The 13,616-nt window shown below is 36.5% G+C and overlaps 1 protein-coding gene across 1 annotated transcript in view; it reads right to left on the bottom strand.

The window, feature by feature from the left end:
- Positions 1-10,565: 10,565 nt before the first annotated feature.
- Positions 10,566-13,616, bottom strand: part of LOC131484997 (E3 ubiquitin-protein ligase RNF113A-like) — a 505,434-nt gene continuing 502,383 nt past the window's right edge. The window contains exon 3 of the transcript XR_009248564.1: positions 10,566-12,036. The gene's annotated coding sequence lies outside the window, so the exon portion shown is untranslated. The remainder of the gene's footprint in view (positions 12,037-13,616) is intronic.

Genomic DNA, 13,616 nt, shown 5'->3' with positions numbered 1-13,616 from the left:
AGGAAGACAGAGCATGAGCAGGAGAGGGGTAGAGAGAGAAGGAGGCACAGAATCAAAAGCAGGCTCCAGGCTCTATGCTGTGAGCACAGAGCCCGACACAAGGTTCAAACTCATGAACAGAGAGAGCATGACCTGAGCTGAAGTTGGATGCTTAACCAACTGAGTCACCAAGGCGCCCCTGGGAGACACTACTTTATATTGCCCAATATCTATTCCCCCTTTCTTCATTATTAATTCTCTAATGTTAGTTGGGGCCATAAGGTCCCTAACATTAGGGTATCACTGTATCATTTCTAAATTGCTTATGCTCAATCTATTCCAGGAAAGAGAAGTAAACTTTCATTTCGTTAAGCCACTGTTATTTGAACAATTTCTTATAGCCAATGAATGTGTTGCCTAATTAATAAAGTAACCCTGTGAGTTTTCTCTCTTGTTTTTGTTTTCAATCTTATATTAAATTACTGGTTTTCCTAATCTTAACTCATCCTTGTAGTACTAAAATAATCCAGCCCCACTCGGTTATATTCTTGCACAATTCTTGGAATGTGCTGATGGATTCCACTTGCTAACATTTTGTTTAGGATTTTTTCAGTGAAGTACACTGTTAGTTTTCTTTTGTGTGGGTGTGAAATCTGTTTCATACAGTGGTATCAATGACATGGCCACCTTATAAAAAGGATTTAGAAGAGTGCCTTTTTTTTTTTTTTTACCATATTCTAGAATAAGTTAGGTAATATAGATTTATCTATTTCTTTTAGAATTAATTTCTGAAACCCTCACAGTCTGGTACTATGGAGGAATAGCTATTTGACATTTATATTTATTTTATGATAATTGGTCATTTAGATTTTCTTTCTTCTCAGGTAGTTGTAGAAAAATTCACGAAAAGATCATTGAACGTCTCAAGCAAAATGGTAACAAGGTGTAGGGATTACAAAATATGTAGAATTAAAATATAATGCAATAATTATATACAGTATGAAATGTTACAAATTTCTTACAGCATACACAAGTGGACACAAAGTTATATAGGTAAAATGTGATGTTAAAGATATAGATTGCAAAACCTGGAAGAACGAGTAAAAGTAAGAAAGGGAAAACAAGCCAATAAGGAATTAGGTAGCTTAACATTATTAAAATATCCAAAACAAGGCAGGTAAGGAAAAACAACCACAAAGAACAGATGACACAAATAGAGCACACTGTTTTCTTACCTGCTTTAATGGAAGTCACATCTTCCTCTCATTCTCTGCCAAAGGTGAAGCATTTCATGTGTTCCATCTCTTTAGAGGAACTTGTGATTTTTTAAAATTCAGTTCAATAGGTTGCCTTGCAACTCAACTCTCTGATAGGTTCAAGAAAAGTGTTATTGTTGTTGTTATTAGGTTATCCAGCTGTATCTCATTTTTAGGAGGGAAGGAACATTCTCTTGTCACTTCCTGTATCCAAACGAAAAGCAGAAATCTTTTTCAATAGTTTTTGTCTTTGAACAGTATATCCAAGTTATATGGTATACAATACAGATTCATAACTAGTCTATTTTCATTTTCAATTTTGTCATCTTGTTTTAGAAAGTAAACTTTTTTGTATCATTTAGTGATTTGGAGCCTGAATACAATCTTGTCTGGTATTAAAATTATGACCTTCCCTTTCTACTTGTATTTGCTTAGTAAAATTTTGCCCATCCTTCTATTTTCCCTTCTGAATCACTTTGTTTCAGTTCAGTCTTTTATACAGAGTTAGGCTTCACTTTCTCTTAATGGTTGAGATAATTTATTTATATTTATTATGATGATAAATATATTTGGTGTCAGCATCATATTATGTTCTGCTTTTTTTTACACTTGTTAAAAAAGCCTTTCAAATTAGCCTTATCCCCTCCCATGCATATATTTTTCATTTTTTCCTGATAATTAGATTTTTGTTTTCATTCTAATGAATACCTTTTTAATAAGAACACCACATCACATAGGATTAATTTTTTTTTATTTTTTTAACGTTTATTCATTTTTGAGAGACAGAGAGACAGAAAATGAGTGGGGGAGGGGCAGAGACAGAGGGAGACACAGAATTCAAAGCAGGCTCCAGACTCTGAGCTGTCAGCACAGAACCTGACACAGGTCTGGAACCCATGGACGCAAGATCATGACCTGAGCTGAAGTCAGAAGCTTAACTAACTGAGCCACCCAGGAGCCCCTCTGGCTTTGAATTTTTCTATAGAAAAGTCTGGGACCAACTTCATCCCCCACCCACATCCCATACCTTAAAAGTAACTTGAGCTTTTTGCCTGATTACCCAAATACTTGTTTCTTTTTCACTGAACTCCTCAAAAATTTCCTAGGGAATGTTTTATTGTTCTTTATTTTGAATATACATTTCTTTGACAGAGTTTTTCTTTTACTATGTAAGTCCAAATCTTTTATTTCAGGGAAATAAACTTGAACTATATTGTAAATTTCTTGTTCTTTCTCATTTTTTTTCTTTTTGGACTCTATGCGAATCTTGAGTCAATTTGCCCCTATTCCCTTTTACCTCTTTATTTCATTTCCTTACTTTTCTTATATCTATATTTTGTTTTCTGCAATCTTTTCTCCATTGTGCTTCTTTCTATTTGCCTTTATTTGAGGGATGGTTTTGTCATTTTTTTCTTTCACTTTATAGTTGAACTTATAATTTATCTCTTCCTACTGTCTTATCTCTTCCTTGAGCTTTAAAATATCTTTTCCATGTTCTTTCTTCATAGGAAGTATTGCTTGATTGAGGTTTTTAAATTCTGTTGAAAAATTTGGCCCCAATTTATCTGATACAATAGAAAAAAAATTCTGTTAAAAAAATTTTTTTTAATGTTTTTATTTATTTTTGAGACACAGAGAGACAGAGCATGAGCAGGGGAGGGGCAGAGAGAGAGGGAGACACAGAATCTGAAGCAGGCTCCAGGCTCTGGGATGTCAGCACAGAGCCCGACACGGGGCCGGAACTCACAGACTGCGAGATTATGACCTGAGCTGAAGTCAGACACTTAACCAACTGAGCCACCCAGGCGACCCATAAAATTTCTGCTTAATATTCTTGGTAAGATACTCGTATTTGTTTCCTTCTCACAGTATATTCGTGTATCTCTGGTGATACTTCCTTTTTTTTCATTACTCATCTTCAAAGCAAATGAATTTCCCCAAGGTCAGTTATTTTCAGGAGTCTTATGTTTGGGAAAGTTGATGGCTATATTCCAGGTTAGCTGGAATTATCTTGAGGATCCAGAATTCTGTGGATCAGTTTGTCTCTCTACAACTTTCCCAAGTCAATAAGGATAGGAAGTTTTTCACAATGCCAGATCTCTGCACTCACTTTCTGCAAATACTCCCTGCAAATACAGCCGATCTGTATGATTCCTTGTTTGTTGCCATCCTTTTGATTCCCAGAAGTAAGCCAGATCCAGAGTAGTTCCTGCCTCGAGCACATGCAGCCTATTTCCATTGTTCCAAACAAGGCATTGGATTTGGCATCTCAGAGGGTATCCCTCATTGTTAAGAAGTGTGTTTTGCTGAATCATTCTTAAATCTGAAGCTGTATTTTCCCCCTTGTTCTTCTGGCACAGGCATCCCTCTACCCTTATGGGGAACTCTACACTTAGTTTTTAGTTTATCGTTTAGTACTCGTTCTGAGAAAAAAAAAAAAAAAAAAGAGGAGTTTGTGTTATTTTATCTCTTTCTCTGTGCTGCTTTGGGTGATATCCAGGAAGAAAATGGGGGAAATGCTGACTTTATAACATCATCTTCATCTGTGATGCCAGTTCATTTGAGATATTATATTCAACACTATAGAGGTTATCTCCCTTGGCTTGTTCCAATTTACAGAGATTATTAAAGCACATTTCAGGAAATATAGTTTTCAAACACAACTTCATTTGAGTTATTCATTTGTTTTTTTTGCCTTTGAAGAAACTCTCAGTCGTATCTCTGACTTCTCACTATTTAAGTCACAATTGTTTCCTTTAAGTTTTCTTAACCAGTGAAATGTTTAGACCTAAAATACACAGTAAATGAATTTAGGTAAAGTGTTAGTTATGTTTAATTATAGGAAGTTATATTTCAACTATTTGGGGAAAAACCTTTTCAGGGTACAGGTTGAAAGTACGTACTTTGCTATATTTTGCATCACTACTCCTAGAACTCTATTGCCCAACTCATATTTTCATTTAACAGCTGAATGGACAATTAGAGCACTTGCTTTCTGGACCTGTTTTGCAGGCTATAGTTTTATTTGGATTTCATTGCCATCTTGTGCAACAATATTTGAACAATTATGTAAACAATTTATTGCATATTTTTCTATTTTATAAATTAAGTGGGAAGAAAAAGAATGAAATTGCTAAAATATGCATTTAGAGGAAGTGTATAGAGTCGTTTTTTAAAAATTAAACTATAACTTGCAAACAAAACAATCTGGCCTAATATAAGAGGAAACTGCAACACAGTTTGATACTGAGCCAGGGGTAAGGTTAGGATACAAAGTGTATGTTGTGAAGTCATGTTATTTTCACTCAGAAATGGGTGAAATTTGGGGTAGAAATTTGGCTTTTAAACTTTTTATCATGGGGCTCTGATTTCTTTTTCTTTGTGATGGTAGGGAAAAACGTTCTGGGTTTGTTCTGTTTTGGTCTACTATAAGCACTATTATAAGCCCTCTATAATTCTGCATTATTTCATCTATTAATCAGGAACCTCAATGATAATCATAATTTCTGTTTTGTCTTTAAATGTTGCAATTTTACCTTCCCTTGTTTTACTTTCAACAGTCATGTACTTTTTTGTTAGTCTAATCTATTTATGCTGGACAGAGAGAAGGGTCTCAGAAATACGAGCAAAGCTTAATGGTCTTTGTTTCATTCAGCGTTCATCAGTGCAAATTTTACATTGTAAGACGCTGATTAGGTCTGGTGTAGGTCCCAAATAAGTACTTTACAAAAAAATGTAAAGGATGTGTACCACATTTGAGAATCATTGTCCTAAACTTTAGTCTCTGATTTGAATTAGTTAACTAACCTTTTCAAAAAGAGCTTCTCCTACCACAGAAGCATCTTATTCTTAAGAGGTAAATGAGCTCACTACTTATTTCTTCAAATTAGAGGATGGGAATTAGAGTGGCAAAAGGACTAAGGCTAATACCATTAAATAAGCAATTGAAAACAGTTGATTTTTCTCATCAGGCAGTAAAGAATCTCTTTCCCTTGTGACATCTCAAGTCATGAAAGCCATGTATTTGAAAAACTCTTTTGTATCAGAAAGGCCTTTTTCACTCCATCCTTTTCAGGATTGTGGATTGTGGTTGGGGGCAGGGGTGAAGGGTGGGGGTGAGGTGGGATAGTGGGGAACCTTTGGAAACAGAGCTGGTAAGGAATTTAAAAATCTCATGGACAATGTAAAAGAAGGGAAAAGATTTAAGGACATCAAGTGAAACAGACACTTCCTTTCCTGACAGATCTTAAATGGCTGGGTGGAAAACAATCTTCAGACTATAAATTTTATCTATTGGAAGTAATTTTATGACCTGCAGTTGTAACCATTTCAGCTGATTGTCATGACCCTTGGGCAATTTTTTATTATATTCAGTGATTTAATTTTTCTATTAGAGGACATGATAATTGCACATTTTGGAAAAGCAATTATGTATATTTCTATTTTGGACAGAGTATGAAGCAAAAACTATATATGTACAAAAACTAGATTCACTAATGGAGTTATGGTTACTTGATCAGTCTCCCAATATTTTTAATTAAGAGAACTGTATCAAAAATAGCAAATGTTTTGTATGATGGAATTGTAAGATGATAAACAACAACAAACAATTCAAAATAGGTTCCTCTTAATTTTATGACCGAGGCAGGAAATATTCCAAGCTACTGGCTGCTCATTGTAATCACCTGGGAAGCATCTAAGTAAATACCAGTGCCCATCTGGGGATACCACCTAGGGATTGGTATTTTTTAAAAGCTCTGTAGGCCATTTTAATCAGCATGCAGTGTTCACTACCACTATCCTCAAATAGACTCATCCCAATATTGACTAAGCCCAATATTGCTGAAATTGAGATAGTAATTATCAAATATATTGAGTCTTACTGTAGTTAAGGAATTTACACTGCACTGGGAAGAATTACTTAAAATGAAACACGTAAAAAATTTCAAAAATGAGGGCCACCTGGGTGGCTCAGTGGGTAAAGCATCTTTTTTTTTTTTTTAACGTTTATTTATTTTTGAGACAGAGCGTGAACAGGGGAGGGGCAGAGAGAGAGGAAGACACAGAATCTGAAACAGGCCCCAGGCTCTGAGCGGTCAGCACAGAGCCCGATGCGGGGCTCGAACTCACAGACCGGGAGATCAAGACCTGAGCTGAAGTCGGACGCTTAACTGACTGAGCCACCCAGGCACCCCAAAGCATCTAACTCTTGATTTCAGCTCAGGTCGTGATCTCATGGTTCATGAGTTGGAGACCGCATGGGGCTCCACACTGCTAGTGCAGAGCATGCTTGGGATTCTCTCTCCTCTCTCCGCCCTTCCCCCGTGCTCTCTCTCAAAATAAATGAATAAAGTTAAAACATTTTAAAAATGACATTAAGACCCAACTATGGTAGAGAATTGCTTCTAAAAGTGTTCTGAGAAGAAAGAAATCATAGAGGTGTAGCAATTAAAGAAAGCTTCCAAGAGAAGCTGGGACTTCGTCTGGGCTTTTTTTTTTTTTTAATGTTTATTTATTTTTGAGAGAGAGAGACAGAGACAGAGCATGAGCAGGAGAGGGGCAGAGAGAGAGAGAGAGAGAGAGAGAGAGAGAGAGAGAGAGGGAGGGGGAGAGAGAGAGAGAGAGAGAGAGAGAGAGAGAGAGAGAGAGAGAGAGAATCCGAAGCAGGCTCCAGGCTCTGAGCTGTCAGCACAGAGCCCGGCGTTGGGCTTGAAATCACGAACTGGGAGATCATGACCTGAGCCGAACGAAGTTGGCTGCTTAACCAAGTGAGCCACCCAGCTGCCCCTCGTCTGGGCTTCTAAGTGTAGTAGTTCTGAGGGTAGCCAGCCTCCAACATGACTTCCAATACTCCCCACTCCTGGTATTCATATCCTGTGGCTTTCCTCTTGTTCTCCTTCCCTCCTATTAATAACCCTGGAGGATGCCAGTAGTGACAGCTTATGCGGAAGTCCGTGTGGGGAGAAATGGAGGCGCTGGCTAACAGACAACAACCATGTGAGTGAGCTGAAAGAAGATTCTTTAACTCCAGTCAAGTCTTTAAGAGCAATCAAGCAGCATCAGCCGACAGCTTGACTGCCACCTCCTGAGTCACCTTGAAGCAGAACAGTTCAGGCCAAGGATAGAAGACAAGACTTTGGCAAGAACAAAACGAGCAAAGGAATGAAGTGGATCTGAAATGGTAATGATTCCAACGGACTATTCTGGCTACACACAACTATGTTGCCTAGGAAATATGCGTGTGTTGGGGGGAACACGGATTATTGAGGTTATTGAAAAATTTACTAAACTCTTAATGTGAAAGGGAATACAGAACCACTGAGCTTTTATTTCTCCTCTCAAAATTTTGGAAACATATTTTTAAAAACATAGTAATTCAAATGCAAGGAAAGAAAATATTTTGTTTATAAATTAGCAAAAGAAAAATTAGTTTATGTCTCGTATTAAAAAAGATGAGCACCACTCTTATAAAAAAATGTTGAAGTGGGCAAAGGGTTTGGGTAGACTAGGAGATTTGGTATATGAGGTAACTTTTATCAATTACTGGTAAACGCTGAAGCAAAGAATAAATTTATATACCATAGACCAATAGCTTGGTCCTTAATCTAAAAATATCTAAATATGTATTACAGAGATAAGAAAATCCCTTACTTTACTAAGACTTGATTTCCAATAGTGATTCCATCGGACTTCAAATAAATTTATTAAAACTTACCATCATTAACAAACATCATCTGAGTGCTTTAGACATTTTTTACATAACCACTTATTTCAAAGTGTATATATATATATACATACTAAATTTAAAGTCCAGGAGCAGCAGTTTCTAATTTTTTGCAATGCTGTAATAGGAGCAGGAAATAATTTTATGAATGAAACTTTACCTGCTTTAAGTACAAGCTTCTTTTAGCTGTTGGAATGTTTTCCTAAAGAATTGTGCCTCAGGCAAGTCTGTGATTTTAGAATAAATCAGATCACGTTCAATTGTATCAGTGTTTTTACTTTTGGCCCACTGTTTATTTTGTAAGTACAACTCAAAATCAACAGTGTAGTTCAGGGTGAGCATTAAGGAAGTTGTGCCCACACTGTAGGGTCTGCATGAACCGTCTGTGGGGAGTAATCTATTTGCTATTTTCCACATTTCTTCAGAAAAGCAGATAGAGCATCTTGCTTCCTAAATTAAAAGTCTTTTTCATTTTAAAACAATGCACATTTATTACATAAATTTCTGAAATATCAGAAAAATAGAAGGAATGTTTTTAATTGTACACTATAATACCACCAAGCAGAAGATATCACTATTACATTTTTCTTTCTTTCCTTCTTTTTAAAAAAATTTTTTGATGTTTATTTATTTATTTATTTATTGAGAGAGAGCGAGCATGAGTGGAGGAGGGGCAGAGAGAGAGAAGGAGACACAGAATCCAAAGCAGGCTACAGGCCCTGAGCTGTCAGCACAGAGCCTGATGTGGCGCTCGAACTCATAAATCATGAGACCGTGACCTGAACCGAAGTCGGATTCTTAACTGACTGAGTCACCCAGGCGCCCCTTCTTTCTTTCCTTTTTACATTTCTCCCTCTCTCTCTCTCTCTCTCTCTCTCTCTCTCTCCCTCTCTCTCTCTAAATATATATATTTATTTATTTATGGTGTTATATAATTATGATTATTCAGTATCCATAATTTTTATCCTATTTCTCCTCCCATTTGGGATTCATCATTTCATTCATTCAACAAATATTCATTGAGCAATATGGCATATGTTCTCATTTAACTTTAATTCCATACATATAATTTTTAATGCCTGCCTTAAATCCCATAAAGTACCTTTACCATAGTTTATTTAAGCAACTATTATTAAACATTTAATTTTCTGTCATTTTTTATCTTTGAAGTTTTTTCTTTTAATTCTTAATTTCTTTCAGTTGTAAAATAATACTTACAAATCAAAAATCCAAATAGTAAAAAAGGGTTTATATGAAAAATTTCCTTCCCATCCCAGACCTCTAGATTCCAACTCTTCCCCTTATTTTTCAAACTTCCTTTTCTAAACAGTCTGTGTATATACAAACTTGCTTTTTTTTCCTTATACAGATAGAAGCAAGCTATATACAATGTTTTAAATATTTTATAGTCTTTTATTTGTAGATAGCTTCTGGTATTCTACTGTATGTATATATATGTGTATGTATATATATATACACATATATGTATATATGTATATACATATGTATACAATGTATGTTCTCCTGTATGTATATATATGTACATGTACATATATATACACACACACACATACATACATACATATGTATCAATGGAATAGGCTAGAAAACTAGTATATATACATATACTACCTACATACATATATATATATATATATATATATATATATATATATATATATATATATATACTAGTTTTCTAGCCTATTCCATTTGTTAGTACAGCTTGAACAATATTAAATTGTTCCTAGACTTTAATAGGGTTGTATCCAACACTGAGCAAGATTCTAGCTTTGGCTTTAGATAGAAAATCATGGTAAGGACGTATCCATCTATTATTATGCTAATGAATTATAAAAATCAAGAATGGATGTTGCATTTTTAGTATCTATGAAGATGAATGCATTTTCCTCCTTTGATCTATTAACTGGTGGAAGTACATTAATAAATTTCTTAGAATCAAGTCACCTCTGTATTCCTAGGATGAATTTAGGTAATGCAGAGTTCCAATAATACTACATATTTATTTTCATCTTAAACAACATACCACAACTTTTCATTTTATTTTAAATCCTTTGTAAATATTATTTTATTGATTACATAATTTTCCATCTAGCAGATGATTATCATTTTTTTCTTAATCATCTATTGTTGGGGATTTGTTTCCCTTTCAAGTTATTTTAAACAATGAGGAACAGATTAAACAATTTTTTGATGTATGCAATATAACTCAGAGATAAGCCTCAGTCTTCTAGCCTTATGGGTTTTACCATTAAATTCAAGTAATGTGAGTCTCTATCTCCCTACGGTGGGAAACTTAGTGTGTACCACAGTGTGTCTCTTTGAGGAGCCTCTGAAACGTTTCTTGTTCTAGTTTTTGGCTTCTGCTGAATTTTCATCTCATTTGTTTCTGACCTCTTGTGGAAGCTGTCTTTTCTTTAGTTGACTCACCAGAGATCAGAACTCCCTTTTAAATTCCTTAAAACACAATCCAAACAAAGCAGCTACCAAAGATAGTTATGTGTAATAGACTTTTATTGTTGATCTAGTGATTAGTTACACTGAGTTATAGCACAACAGATAAGATTAATATTAGACACTGATGTTCTTGTAAGTCCTTTGACCATTTGTGCTATTGAGAATTAGTCATTTTGTGACTTTTCCTTTAACGTTATCTTCTTCCTTCTCCTTTCATCTCTGGACTGTCCAGAGATGAGCTCTCTCTCATGTCCCTGAAAATTAAAATTCTTCCCATTTCATTATGAAGAACAATTCAATGCTTTATTTATCCTTATCTCACAACTGCCCATGTCCTAAGGCCTGTCTTTCCACAACTGAAATGACCCTTCATATTTTTTTTTTTTTTGGTTTGTTTTTCTAATCAAAAGGTATTTCTCTCCTAAGAAGAACTACCCTGCAGGATTTTAAAGTACTTCCCTAACCGCCTCCCAGCTCTCTCCAGGAGGGATGATCAGTTTCAAACATGGTGCTAAGTTTTTAATAAAATTAGTCAGATAATGCGGCGCTGGTACTGGTGTGGCATTCCTTCCTGTATTTTTCAAGCCTTTTGATAATGCAGTAATTACCTGCCTTTTCTGTTGACGGAAGAATTAGATTGTTGAGATCCTAACATGATGTATCTGTCAGCAGCATTGATTCATCATTACTGAATGCCAAGGTTTTCTCTGATTTAAAAAATGGGAGGATTAATTGATCAGTGTCTTTTACCTCCTCCCTCTTTCCCATTTTTATATCCCTCTGTATTCTCATGTCATGTTTCTACTGCCTGCTTCCCCCCCACCCCCACCCCACTAAGAGAGATATCATGGTATGGGGTGGGAGTTGGGAGGGTCAGATGTAGTGTAAAGAACACACTCTTTCCTCTAGGTTAGATTAGCACCTAACTCTATTTTGTTCAGTGCATATTGAGTTAGGACTTCTTTCCCCCATTTTGTCCTACATACCATCCAGGCAAGCAACCCCCTGTGGATTCTCTGACCACCTAAGGACTGTCTCTGGTTAGATTATGTTTGTCCTCTGTGTATACAAGATATGGGCCTTATATTTAGAGTGTTGGATATAGGGATTATGGTCCCTACGCAGTATGTGTTCAATGACATATATTCACTTGAGTCCACAACATTGGGTGCTCTCTATAAACAGAAATAGCTCAATGTTCAGAATCTGAGTGTAGATTTGTCTTCAAACTCACAGGGCCTGCATGGATAGTGCAGATAAAACTTTCCTTTTTAGTGTCTTAAAATTTCCTTTAAATATATTAAATAGGACCTTGAATCCGGTTTGTCTCCCCTGACACCTAGTAGTCATCATTATCATCTTCATCGTCTCTCACCACTCTACTCTCTAGAGTGCACTCTTCCTTTTCTCTCTCCCTCCTGCCTGGAGCCAGTGGACAAGAAATGCTGCACAGAGCTCTGAGAGAGGTCAAGGGTGCAGAGGGTCAGGACTGGCCAGGTGGTGAGAATTGAAGTCACAGAAGCAGATGATATCGGGAGTAAGTGTGAAGAAAGGAGGATCATGAGTCTTGTGCATTGCTGAATGGGGAGGGGGACAGCCCTAGAAGTATCAGAAAAGGAATAATCCAATTAATCAGGAGTAATATCATATTTAATAATAGGTTCTGATTCATGCCAACAGTGTGTTCCCAACCCTAATTAGTAATGGGGGAAAAATTATACCCAAAGCACTCATCTCTGAAATTATTCATTTGATATAGATATAATAATGATTAAGCCTCTCATTCATATTAATTGGAGACAAAATAAAATCCAAATATAATCCTCAATCTTCATTTACATTTATAATTCTAATCCACCTGCACTACCTTTTTTTCCAGCATAAGTAGAAAAATGAATGGTCAGCACTTTACTTGTTCTTCCATGTCTAGGGTAAGGATACAAACTGCAGTGAACTGGTCACAATTTGAGTCAACATGCGAACAAAAGAGAAGCTAGTAGTAAAGATCCTGGCAATTCAAATGTGGAGTGATAGGCTCCTGAAGTAATGGTTACTCAATGTCTCACTGAGGTGACTGTGGGTTCAGCGTTTTTGCCTTTAAATTCTTGTTCCAACACTACATACAAGTCCTTGGAACTGAGGAAGTTAACCTCACTGAGCCTTACTTTCCTCATTTCTAAGACAGAGATGATAATAACAGGGCCTACTTTATACAGATGTTGCAAAGAATAAATGAGATAATACATACAAAGCACATACTTGGCACACAGTAAGCGCTGGATAAACAGAAGCCATTACTGTGATACAGGCAGTGATTACATAAAGGCCACCTATCACAAATGTTCTCAGATGCTCACGCAGAAGACCCGCTTAGGCATCCTTAACCCTACCCTATCTCATCACCTCATCAAATCTTTGACAAAGTCCTGGCTTTCTTACTTCCAGTACACACCCGAAATCTACGCCCTTCTCCCCAGTTCCACTGTGACCACTCATGCCCATACCGCCATCATCTCTCTCTCCTAGCTGAGTGCACTGACCTCCCAATGGGTCCCTAGCTTCCACCCTTGTCAAGTCCATTCCTCAAACTGTAGCCAGAATAGACTTACAGAACTATAAATCCTATCAACTGGGGGCACTTACATTATACACTGTCTACTATTTGTTTGTTTTTATAATAAGCCCCAACTCAGCCCCACGGTTTATAAGGGCTGGCTGGACTTAACTCCTGTGTCCCTTCCTAGCTCTTATTCTACTCAATAAAGTTCAGCCATATGACCACATTTTGGTTCCTTGTCCACACAAAGCCCTTTGTCCAGGCACTTGTTCTCCTCTCAGCCTGCACTGTTCTTTTTCCCTTCCTCTGAATGGCTGGCTCATTATTGTTATTCAGGCTTCAGTTCAAATTTCACCTTCCAGAGAAGCCTTTTTCATCTGCTCTAAACATGGTGACTACCTCCAGTAACTGTTGTCTCATCACCTGGCTTATCTTCTCCATGGTGTTCATTACAACCTGGAATTATAATGTGCATTTTTTGCTGTCTGGTTGAGTCTCTGTATGCCCCACTAGAAAGTCAGCCCCATGAGGGCAGAGATGAATCCTGGGGTTTTTTTGTTGTATCTCTAGGGCTTGGCATTTGGTATATTATCAGTGAGTATTTGTTAAAATGTTGAATAAA

The sequence above is a fragment of the Neofelis nebulosa genome, chromosome 9 (genome assembly GCF_028018385.1).
Source record: "Neofelis nebulosa isolate mNeoNeb1 chromosome 9, mNeoNeb1.pri, whole genome shotgun sequence".
NCBI lineage: Eukaryota > Metazoa > Chordata > Mammalia > Carnivora > Felidae > Neofelis > Neofelis nebulosa.
The sequence above is the reverse complement of the archived record's forward strand: the minus strand, read 5'-3'. Positions and strand labels throughout refer to the sequence as shown.